Source organism: Lepisosteus platostomus, chromosome 5 (genome assembly GCF_059453375.1).
Source record: "Lepisosteus platostomus isolate fLepPlt1 chromosome 5, fLepPlt1.hap1, whole genome shotgun sequence".
Classification (NCBI taxonomy): Eukaryota; Metazoa; Chordata; class Actinopteri; order Semionotiformes; family Lepisosteidae; genus Lepisosteus; species Lepisosteus platostomus.
Genome location: NC_142615.1, coordinates 11,635,261 through 11,647,351, shown reverse-complemented (window position 1 = coordinate 11,647,351; position 12,091 = coordinate 11,635,261). Strand labels below are relative to the sequence as shown.

Below are 12,091 nucleotides of genomic sequence, written 5' to 3'. Positions count from 1 at the left end.
CCATCCTGAGACTCAGCCCGGACAACCACGGAACGGCCAGTGTGTCCGAGTGCCAGAACTTTCCTTTGTTCTAAGAGTCTAGAGTGGAGGTTGCCAGAGAGTAACCAGCAGCAGGCCTCGTGAACAGGTCGGAACTGTGGACAGCTGAATCACTATTCAGAACTAGCTCTTCATCAGGAACGAACCAGTCCTCTTCCTGACTTGCTGGGACCCACAGTCATCTTTTCTCCTGTGCACAAACTTTGCTAGTTAAGCCAACAGTGAGCATCAGCAGCGCACCGTCGCAAGCCGCACAGCACAGCCTGGCACGGAGCCAGAGAGCGCGGATTGGACAGCAACAGCCTGCAACTGTTTCTTTGTGCCCGCAGGAGATCTGAATCCCCAAAGATTGGATGAGTATTCAACTTCAATGCATTACAGCTCGAGAATTCAATTGTTATCCAAACCAGTTGATATCAATTTAATTCCTAAGAGTTATGTACTTGTCTGAGTATCTAATGTAGAAGTTGTAACCAAGTTCACTTTACGAAACGGTCTTAATGAATGATATACTGAATGTATGTCCTCTTGATATGTGTAACACTTTGTAACTGATTGAATATATACCTTTTGTATTCTGATAACCCTCTCGATAAGATCTGTTAGGTTTACATGCATATTCTATGTATTAATAAATGTATCCTCGTGTGTTAGTACCTGTGTGTGTGCGTTGTTTGAGTTATGTCGCATGGTTGGATTCTAAAGCCATCAAAAGAATCAACTTTGTGATTTACTGCTACAATTAATAATTGTCTCAGTAAATGCCCAAACCCTACAGAACTGGTGCCTTCAGAGAGCCACTATGATTACATATTTGGCGTCCCTGGACCGGTTTTCCCTACATTATTTGGCGTCCCTGGGTCAGCTTAATCTACAAAGATAATATATTTCAAGGATGTAAATGCTGTGCTACAGTACGTGCAGAATTTTAGAAAACAGTGTATCAACAAAGTACACTGTTTAGGTTAGTTTAGAAGACAATGTACCAAAACAATATATGCTTTCTGGGTCGTTAGAATTAGCTGAAAGTAACTGATTAGCTTTGAATAACAAATCTAGTGCTTCTTCTCTCGCTTTTTGATGTAATCTGTTTTCTCTTAGGGAAAGGGGAACTTTTAGAAAGGACAAAGCGCTGAGCTTTTTTACAGCGCAACATCTTTTAAAAACCCTGTACTGCTTGTAACAAATTGAGTCTCTGGTTGCACTTTGCGAAGTGGCAGCAGGGCTTGCAATATTGAAATAAAGACCTTACTCAGGTGAGAACTCTCTCTTGTGGCTTCCTTGATAGTTCCATAACAATTTGGGGGCTCGTCCGGGATCAGAAACCTGAACGCGAACGGCTGCTGAAACTCCATCTGGACCCTGACAATTTTAGCAAAATTGGACGAACCTCAGAGGATAAATTGTTTATCCTTCCAGAGACGCGTCTGGAGAATTGGCAGCTGTCTGACGCCAGTAAGTGATCCTTAAAAATTAATAGTTTGAGAAGCGAGCCACAGGGGTGTTCTCACGTGGGTTTGATGAGTCTGGGACTCATATAAAGAACTTATCTTAACACAGACGTGTGGTTTTTGCTCTGCGGAGTAGTTGATGTGATAAGGTTCTAAGTAAGGCACCGATTGGTAAAAATGGGAAATTAAAATTCAAAGATGAAAATGGGACCGAGCAGTCCAGCAAAAGTACATGTACGACAAATTCAGAGAAACAATTATAGCCTGGGTTAGAGTAAAAAAAATGTTTTATGTTCATGAACTGTAAAGCTAGGGTAATAGGTGTAAGGGAACTTGCACATAATTTATATATGATAATTAGGGGCCCATAACTATGAAGGATCTTTGTAAGTGAATCAGAATGGACAGAGGAAAGTTGAATTAGGAAAAATAAGTTTTCTGAAGAAGGGGAAACTAAGAAGAGAAGGAGAAGAACGGAAAGAAAGCGAATTGGAAAGCTTATGTAATGGAAAGAGAAATCACAGAAATAATGGGAAGCTTCAAAAAAGACTAGTCTTGAAACTAAAGAACAGCAAGCTGCAGCTAAAGTCATGACCATGCCTTCTAAAAAGAAAAAGTCTCCACCAAAACTAGAAAGCGGTCCGGAGCCAAAGCCTTTTCACTTGTTCGTGAAATGCCAATGTGCACTTTAACAGGTCCAGAAGGAACTCCAGCATATGTACATTGACATTGGTCTCCTAGTGAATTATTTGCATTAGTTAAGTCTTTTCCTAAATTGCCTGATGACCGTAAAGAATGTCGAAGAAAGGCAAGCCTTGTTCTTGATTGTCTTAAGCCTAATTACAGTGACATAACCTTGTTGCTAGATTATATTGTTCCTAAAGGTTTACAACGTCCTCTAAAAAGGAGGAGGCAGATTGGCGGATATGTAACCCAAATGATGAAGAAGTATCCATCTAAATTAAACCACACGGACATGGAGAGGAAAAGTTAGGCGACCGCTTCTAAAAAGAGGTAAGGACTCCTCTTTTCTAAAAAGTCCCTTGTCCTCTCCATGTTGCTGTGGTGCTGAAGCAAGTACAACAGAAAAATGAGTTAATGGTGCATGTGTTTTTAGATGCCTGTTTTGTGAAGGTGGGGTAGAAAAAAAGGGATTGCTGAAGGAATAGCGTCTCGCCCTGCCCGTGCGAAACAATCCAGGTGTTGCATCCTGGTACACGACTGCAGTATGGCTGAAGGTAGTAACTAGAACTGTACTCGCAGAAGAGCCGAAAATGGTAACTTGATTCAACTGTGTGTTTAAAGCCAGGATTTGGAACCTGGTCCGTGTTCCTGAATTGTGATAGTTCGTCAGTTTGTCTCGACTGGGGGGTTCCGCGGGGCGCGTGGGAGAAGTGAAAATGGTTTGGTGTGAAGAAAAAAAAAAGTTTGATTAATCCAAAGTGAAACAAAGAAATATGTCGGACGGAATTTAGGCTGAACAGGAATGTAGAAAAGTGTATGAACATTTGGATAAAAATAAACAATATTTAGAGGAATATTTGAGAATTCAATAGAATATCATAGATGAGACACAAAAATCTCTGATGGAAAAGCTAAAAGCAATGGCTGAACGAAACGAAGTTATATATGCAGAAAAAGAAACAGCAAAAGAAGAAATAGAACGCCTTAAGAGAGAATCTAGGAGAAGGGTGGGAATTAGTGTGGAGATTTTTGAAAGAGCATTACCCACCGAAAACTGATTAGACAGCATGTCAGCAGAAGGAAGTGAGGATGTTTCAGATTTTACAGAAAGGTTTATAGCTTTATGGATATTATACTCGGGGTTAGCCGATGAGAAGGAAGTGAATGAAGATACTTCCACAGTAATAAAACAAATTTACTTGAGTGGGTTGATGTTGCTGATGATAAAACCTGATGTTGCCAAGAATGTACAACTATGCTTTCCTGATATTACGGACAGCGGAGACAGATTTGATTTAATAACTCGTGAAGCATGCATGCAGCGCTGCAAATGGGGTAAAAAGACTCCCAAGGAGGAGAAAAGGGAGCCCCCAGTTTGTTGAAATTATTGTGCGACTTTAATGTTATACCGAGATATAAAACCCCAAAGACAAAACTACTAATAAGCTGGTGTACAGTTACTAAAAAAAAGGTGTTTTTTGGAGAAATTGTAAGAAAGAGGCTTGATTTCACAATTAAAGAACATGTCAGAAGCTGAAACGAGAGCCGTGCGTGAACTAACAGTTTTAATCTAGTAAACCCCTCTGTAGCCTTCCTAAATTTATCTCAGGATTTAAATAAAAGTGAAATAATCTTACAGTGTGCAGTAACTGGGGGACACAGGAGCACAGCTGTCCTGTTTTTAGACTAAAACAGCATAAAGATGTGATATAAAGTTTTCTAACGGGTAACAGGAGGCTACAGGAGAAGGGGTGCAAGGGTTGTGTTTAAAGCAAATATAAGCTGTCACAGTCTGCTTGGGAAAAGATGTACAGTTTCAAATACTGATGTGGGTGGGGGACACCCCAGACCTATTTTAGGCCCAGACCGCAGCATTTTATAAGGAATTACTGCATGAAATAGCATTTATGTAAACTAACTCAATAGAGTTATGTGATATTGTGATTGTTTTACCTAATTACGGAATCCATAAGGCCGGGCTACTCCAAGTATTGGATCTAAAGAGGAAAAAAAGGAGTATAAAACCAACTACATGATAAAGCCAGGGTGAATGCCTTCTCAGAACGAGCTTGTCCAGTGACGTATTGGTTTAAGGGGGGTAGTGCAGTCTAAAGACAAAATTGCCTTGACCCCTGCAGCACAAACTGTTTTTGATGTTTTGAAACAAGCTTTCTTGCAGACACTGGCCCTGGACTGTATTCCCTCAGACTGATCATCTGCATGTAATCTGTCTGTAAGTGAAAGAAATGGGTTGTGAGCCGTTGTGCTGGTGCAGGAGCATGGAGATAGGCATCGTCTGGTGGGTTATTATTATTCAGGACCCCTTGATGCGGTGGCCAAGGGGCCGTGTTTATGTGTTGTGCAGGCTACCTGCCTGGCTGTATAAACTGTGAATAATCTGGTGTAGAACTAGCAGACCGAATGAAAATATTTAATTGAAACTTGTAAATATGCTAAATGGAAAATTGTAGCAATTTATATAGACTGTATATATACATTTGGTGTATGCCACAATTTTGGATGGCAGTGAAGGAATAGGGATTTCCCCAACGTGGAAGGGACTCCAATCAAGAATGCTGGGTTTGTCTCTGAACTGTTAGAAGCTTTGCAGCTACTGACTGAAGTAGCTGTGGTAAAGTATAAATCACATAATAAAGAAATGTTTCCAGTACCTCGAGGGAACAACTTTGCAGATGTAGCTGTCAGGTGCACAGTCCTGGTAGAACAGGAGTCTGAGACCCCTGTGAGACCTCTGTTGGTGAAAAGGGGACAGCTACAGGATATTCAGGCTGAGGCCTCTAAAGCAGAGAAAAGGACATGGTTAGAAAAGAGTGTGGTGCTGCCAGCACACTGGACGCTCTGCATGCCCTCACAGCCTAATGCCCTTTGTAGCTCGACTAATGCACTGTGTCGGACACCTGGGTGTGAGTCAAATGGTGTGCTGGTTACCCAAACCTGGGTGGGGACCGTGTTTGAAGCAGTAGCCACTTATGTGGCATCTCAATGTGATGCTTATCAAAGGAACTCAACTACAGTTCAGGTGCAGGTGCTACAGCTCAAAAGGCCTGCTCCTGAGAAACCTTTCATGCAGTACCAAATGTTTACAACCTTGGCTCTTATAATCTGTTTTCCCAGTGGGTTGCTGTCACTGCCTCTGTGTCTACCAAACACTTGATGATGGAGATAAGCCCTTGGTGGGCACTGCCCTACCGCATGTATTATGATCAAGGGACAGGCTGTGGCTGGATTATTCGGGGTGAGATGGACTGAGATCACCCTCAGTCTGCTAGAACAGTGGAATGAAGGAACAGAAAAGATTGACTAGACATCAGACTGAAGGAACACCATGGGATGCGGGCTGGATCAAACAGAACTGTGTAATAGAGCCTGTTTGATATCATCACAGGCCAATCAACGAAACTTCCTAGAGGGATGAATTTGGCTAATGGATTGTTGAATTTGCTAATTCTCTATTGTAGTATTGTAGGTTGTTAATTGAAGTGGTGCACGGGGCTGGTGAACAGGTGCTGGACACTTGGAGACCTCCAGTAGAGGGAAGACACGACCTGATACCTGGCGAGTGGGTGTGGGTGAGGAAGATATACCCTGCCAGATGTTGCAACCCTGCTGGGAAGGACCATATCAAGTGCAACTGACTACCGACTCTGCCATCTGAGTGACAGGATGAGATCGCTGGATCTACGCATTGCGCTGACACCGAACCACTGCACCAGAGACTGAGTGAACATTATTATATTGTCACTGTTTCTGTGTTTGTTGAGCTTCCTGAGGGGGGGTGACAGTGTACCTGTTAAGTGTAAGGAGTTTTACTTTAATAAATGGGGATATGGAATCAATACTTTATCAGTCAGCCACAAATAATAATCAGAGCTCATGTTGGGATTGTATTGCTATAAAAGATGCTCATGGGAGTAATCCCCTTTGGTAGAGGTGATTATTTAGGTTAATTGGCATGGGTAAATAGCCCTGCTTTTAGTCTGAGTGTAACTCAGATATATTAGAATGGAAATAACTGTATGCTCCTCGCTATAATCACAGTTTTAGGCCATTCTCTATTAGGGTGATAGACAGCTGTTTAGGTGAGCAAAGACTAAACAGTACTTGTATTCTAGACAATTATTAGCAAATTAATGACTTAGCAAAGCACATCTATGATGAAGAAAAATATATATCATAATTATAATCCAGATGATTGGGGCATTGGTGCATGGCTACAGTCTGTGCTAGGATCCTGGAGAGGGTCTCTGGTTCAATACATATTTGTGTGTCTGGTATTATTCGTTATAATCATACTGTTAATATCCTGCTGGAAAAACATGTGGACTAAAGCTGCTGCTTCTGTGCTAATTGTACGCCCTGAAGGGATCATGAAGGTCAAAAAATGATTTCATGGGAAAGGTTCTCTTATCTAGTGGCAGAACCTGATGGGTAGAACAATATAGTTTTAAGGGGGGGTTACCCTTGGGAGTGATTCCCCTAGATGCACATTATTATTATGATTTGTTTGTTCATAATAAGATGTTTTGCAGGAACGGGCCAATGAGAAATTTTACAACTTCAGCTACAATTGTTCTGCAAAATGGCACAGCTGAGGCAGTGGAACAATGTGTAGATTTTTCTAAGAGTTATTACTCTTCTGGTGAAAGACTTCAGGAAAAAGAAGTGGTGTTCACTCAGGTGGAGGGGGCCGTACCAAGGCTGCTGACCACTGCGACTGCTGTGAAAGTCACGGAAAGGGTGCCCTGAATTCATGCTTCCCACTGTAAAAAGGTCACAAACGAACTGAGCAACGCGCAGGAGTGATGTCTCCACAGGGATAGATGGGGATCACATGCTTGGGACTGATGTGCACAGCCTTTTTCCTTTTTATGTGGAAGCCTGTCACCACCCAGAAAGAGGAAGAATCTAAATGCGAAGCCTCTTTGTATACAAACTGGCTGAATGAAACTGATAATGAGGGGGATATGAGTAATTTGTGGTATAAACTTATAAATCATACTGTAAAGTTAAAGAAATTTAATGCATCTTGTTATGTATGTGCTTTAATGCCTCATTCTACAGCCTCACCCATTTCTCTCCTGGTTAGAATCACTGTTTGGGCCAGGGGGAATGTTTTTCTTTAAGTTACTAACACCGATTATAGTAGCTGTGATACTTGTCTTCCTGTTTTTGTGTTGCTGTACGACATATATTATTCCAATGCTTTGAAATATGGTAATGAATATGTTTGCGCATCAGTATGTTCTGATAAGAACGCAAGAATCCGAAGTATGGGAGCCTCCTGGGAGTCCATATTGTAACACCCTCGCCTGGTGGTGAGGAGGAAGCGCCCCCAGTCGCTCGTAGTACCGCTGGGCATGCTGGGAGTGGTAGCCGGGGAGAGTCTGAGGGTCAGCACGATGACCAGCGGCTGACCCTACCTGTGTAAATAATGTCCTGTAAAAGTATAGTGTGTTGTTAGGTAATTACCACCCTAACGATGTGTACGTGTTCCGTCAGTCTCCTCATGTGCGTGTAGATCCTGTGTTTGGTTTTGTGTGGTTGTTAACGAATAAAGCTAATTGCTTGTTTGTTAATCGCGTCTCCACTCGTCCTTTGTTCTGAAAAGAACCTGTAAATGCTACAATATTCTTTACTCAGCAGCTTATTAAAAACAGCTCCCGTGATGTTCAAACTGATTTTTTACACAGAACACTGACACAGCTTTGCGTTCTGAATCTCTTTTTCTCGAGCGTTTATTTAATGTTGCACAATGCACTGGGATAGGGGTATTCTGTTCACAAACCAATAGCATTTAAACCACAGCACCCACAATGCTGCAAGTAAGTGTTTTGCACACTAAGCAGAGAGCGATGTCTTCCTCGTTAGTATAGTGGCGAGTATCCCCACCTGTCACGCGGGAGACCGGGGTACATCAGGACGGCCACAACGCAAAGTACTGACCCCTATACGATCACGGCGAGTTACCAATACACACGTGGCAGGGCGGAAAAGGCTGCGCTCTCTTCGTGTGACATAATTCGGAAAAGTCCTGACGTTGCATTTCAACTGAGCCCCAGTATACATCGACCCTTCGACATTCTGAGTGACAACTCTCTTGCATGTTTTCTCATATTTATGTAGTTTGCTTGCATGATGCCTAGAACAGCGGGGTGGCGCCCTCCCATTCGCTCTAGCAGTTAAGATTCCTGGTTTTCACCCAGGCGGCCCGGGTTCGACTCCTGGGATGGGAACGTGTCAGTTTTGCCTCCTGCTTTCCAAAAGATCAGCACCGTGTACAAAGGAGCCGCATTAAAACTACTCGAACGTGCAAAACGTGCGAGAAGAGGGGGCGCTTGTTTCCAACCGAAACTTCTCGCGTGTGAGACGAGCTGATCATCGCTGTGGGAGGGTTACTCTGGTAGACAGGGCTGACCTTCGGCAATAGGATTTATAGTCTCCAAGATGATATTTGCACTTTCTGGAGAGGTGATTTTCTCCACTTCAGTAGCCCGATTTCGTCGATTGCGTAGAGAGGGCTTTAGAATGTGGCGCCGCCTTTCCTGCTCCGTCCATGATAGGCGTGCTGGTCTCTGGAGGGAGAGAGCACGGTCCATCAGCGCACTCCAATAAAGGCACTGGAAGCAGTTGAATCGCATTGGCGAAGCTCAGCACTAGGCCGCTACTGTTTCCGTAGTGTAGTGGTTATCACATTCGCCTCACACACGAAAAGTCCCTGGTTTGAAACCGGGCGGAAACAGGCTTCTTTTGTCGCCACGCACAAAAGGGGATTGGGGATTCGCCTAGCGCTGTGATCGAACAGACCCACTCACCTCTTAGTGTGGGGAGATCTGCACAGTGCATGTCGCAGCGCATCCTGCTTTCACTTCAATGCGCGTCCTGATGTACCCAGTCTCCCGCGTGACAGGTGGGGACAGGTGACAGGTCCTATACTAACGAGGAAGACATCGCTCTCTCCGACCCCCGGCATCGTGTCCCGACACACCGTGCTGGAAGCCGACGCGTGCTGTGATTCCTTTACGGAGCAGAAATGACAACCGAGGAGCCGAGAGATCATTTAAGCATTTCGCGTCTGAACGGAAAACACAAACGACCAACTCGGAATGACTTGCCTTTGACGCTTTTCAAAGTGTTCTTTGTGCACGACGACTGCGCCGCCTAGCAGATACAAAGGGGTTGTACAACTTTGAACTAGCAAATGGAAGAGGGCTAAGCCCCCTCTCTTTTAGCCCAGGTTCGATCTGTCTCCCAGAATCACCAGGGCGCACACACACACACACCCGTGCCGTTGAAGTGCTCTGCTTCATTTCTAAGTGCAACTCAACATTCACTCCTACCCCGAGTGCAGAAAAGACAGCATCCACAGCAACAACAGCTCAGGTCTCTGCACAGGAGCTAAGCTGCCCTCATCTCCTCTGCTCTGCAGCTCCTGCGGAGTGGAGTCCTGCCTGGAGCCGTGATTGCAGGCGGCGGCTCCCCGCGCCCTGTCTGGGCGTCGTGTCCAAGAGCTCCTGGGAGGAAGAGCGAGCCCTCCCACTCGGGGGCTTTTCCACGGTCTGTGTGAGGAGGGGCGGGTGTGTCCAGTAGCTTATCGAGCGGAAGCCTGGGGCGGCGGAGAGCTGTGATCGTGCAGACCTTGAGGTGTCACCTCTTTGTCTGCTTTCCCGCCCCCCCTCCGCCCAAGCTCTGCTCCAAAGTAGCCCGGCAACCCCTCACACCTGCACGTGTCACAACCTAAGGTGCGGTCATGAGACACCCATGGGGTGTCGTTCTGTTCTTGCTAATTGTTTCCTGCCCGTCGCAGGCAGGAGTCCATGCGAGGAAGATGCGCTGGACAGAGCTCAGAGGGCGCAGCTGGGTGGCTTTCCTTCTGAGTGACGTTCCTGCAACACTCTCCCGCTACTCTTGGTGCGCTCATGCCACAACACAGGAAGGCTGGAGCAGGTGGCTATGGGATTTGCGCACTGCCGAAATAGCTCAGTTGGGAGAGCGTTAGACTGAAGATCTAAAGGTCCCTGGTTCGATCCCGGGTTTCGGCATTTTGTTTCATCGCGCCCTTTGTTCCTCTCTCCAGCGCCACCTGCCTAAAGTGACGCGTCCCTTTCTCAGCCAGAAACGCAAGCGAGACACCAGCAGCAGTCCCTACAGGTTTCCGTAGTGTAGCGGCCATCACGTTCGCCTAACACGCGAAAGGTCCCCGGTTCGAGACCGGGCGGAAACAGCCTCGTTTTGCACGCTCCTGTACTTCACAGAGGTCTTGAGCGACCAGTCATTTGTTCCCAATGTATTTCCGGTGCCTTCGTGCACTCTTGTACCAAACGCACGTTCCTTCTGTACGCGGAGCCGATCATTTGCAATTGGGCTGTGCCGACAGACCAGGTCGAGCTCTGTCGGCTCAAAAGCAGCGCAGGACCTGCAAGAACAACAGAAAGATTAGCATCCAGCGGGGGCCTCTTAGTGAGCCCAAGAGCTCATCAAGAATCGGCTCCAGCAACAGGGCTGGGCGCATTGTTCCATTCTCCGCCCACTCTCGGTGTAAACAAGTCCCTCCTGGTCTCTGCTTGAAATGCACTTTCCTGCGTTTGCTTTGGTGTAACTGGCTTCCCCTGCATGGGCGAATGTGAAGAAGATCCTTAGTAAGTCATTGAAGAAAACCGAGAAGAGGTCGGAGTGGCCTCTGTCGTTCATCAACGATCCAGTCAGGCAGTACTCCTCTGTAAAGCGCCGTTCGTTCACGTCGATTGGCTTTTTTTTGCCTTCATTCGTGCGAGTAGTAAAAGCAGACGCCCCTATTCTGCCGTGACCCGGATTCGAACCGGGGTTGTTGCGGCCACAACGCAAAGTACTGACCACTATACGATCACAGCGAGTTACCGAGACACACGCGGCAGGGCGGAAAGGGCTGTGCTCTCTTCGTGTGACATAATTCGGAAAAGTCCTGACGTTGCATTTCAACTGAGCCCCAGTATACATCGACCCTTCGACACTCTGAGTGACAACTCTCTTGCGTGCTTTCTCATATTTATGTAGTTTGCTTGCTTGATGCCGTGAACAGCATGGTTGTTCGCTGCCATATAGTCTAGCGGTTAGGGTTCCTGGTTTTCACCCAGGCGGTTCGACTCGGTTTTGCCTCCTGCTTTCCAAAAGATCAGCACCGTGTACGAAAGAGCCGCATTAAAACTACTCGAACGTGCAAAACGTGCGAGAAGAGGGGGCGCTTGTTTCCAACCGAAACTTCTCGCGTGTGAGACGAGCTGATCATCGCTGTGGGAGGGTTACTCTGGTAGACAGGGCTGACCATCGGCAATAGGATTTATAGTCTCCAAGATGATATTTGCACTTTCTGGAGAGGCGATTTTCTCCACTTCAGTAGCCCGATTTCGTCGATTGCGTGGAGAGGGCTGTAGAATGTGGCGCCGCCTTTCCTGCTCCGTCCATGACAGGCGTGCTGGTCTCTGGAGAGAGAGCACGGTCCATCAGCGCACTCCAATAAAGGCACTGGAAGCAGCTAAATCGCATTGGCGAAGCTCAGCGCTGGGCCGCTGGGCACGTCTTACCACCGTTTCCGTAGTGTAGTGGTTATCACGTTCGCTTCACACGCGAAAGGTCCCCGGTTCGAAACCGGGCGGAAACAGACATCTTTTGTCGCCAGGCACAAAAGGGGATTGGGGATTCGCCTAGCGCTGTGATCGAACAGACCCACTGGACCCACCTCTTAGTGTGGCGGGATCTGCACAGTGCATGTCACAGCGCATCCTGCTTTCACTTCAAGGCGCGTCCTGATGCACCCCAGTCTCCCGCGTGACAGGTGGGGACAGGTGACAGGTCCTATACTAACGAGGAAGACATCGCTCTCTCCGACCCCCGGCATCATGTCCCGACCCACCGTGCTGGAA

At 46.2% G+C, this 12,091-nt stretch overlaps 4 non-coding genes across 4 annotated transcripts; 3 read left to right on the top strand and 1 right to left on the bottom strand.

The window, feature by feature from the left end:
• The first annotated feature begins 10,161 nt into the window (after positions 1-10,161).
• Positions 10,162-10,234, top strand: trnaf-gaa (transfer RNA phenylalanine (anticodon GAA)). Its single transcript has one exon. It is a non-coding gene; the product is annotated as a tRNA-Phe (tRNA).
• Positions 10,235-10,343: 109 nt separating this feature from the next.
• On the top strand, positions 10,344-10,416 carry trnav-aac (transfer RNA valine (anticodon AAC)). The gene has a single exon. It is a non-coding gene; the product is annotated as a tRNA-Val (tRNA).
• Positions 10,417-10,990: 574 nt separating this feature from the next.
• Positions 10,991-11,062, bottom strand: trnah-gug (transfer RNA histidin (anticodon GUG)). Its single transcript has one exon. It is a non-coding gene; the product is annotated as a tRNA-His (tRNA).
• Positions 11,063-11,756: 694 nt separating this feature from the next.
• On the top strand, positions 11,757-11,829 carry trnav-cac (transfer RNA valine (anticodon CAC)). Its single transcript has one exon. It is a non-coding gene; the product is annotated as a tRNA-Val (tRNA).
• Positions 11,830-12,091: the final 262 nt, after the last annotated feature.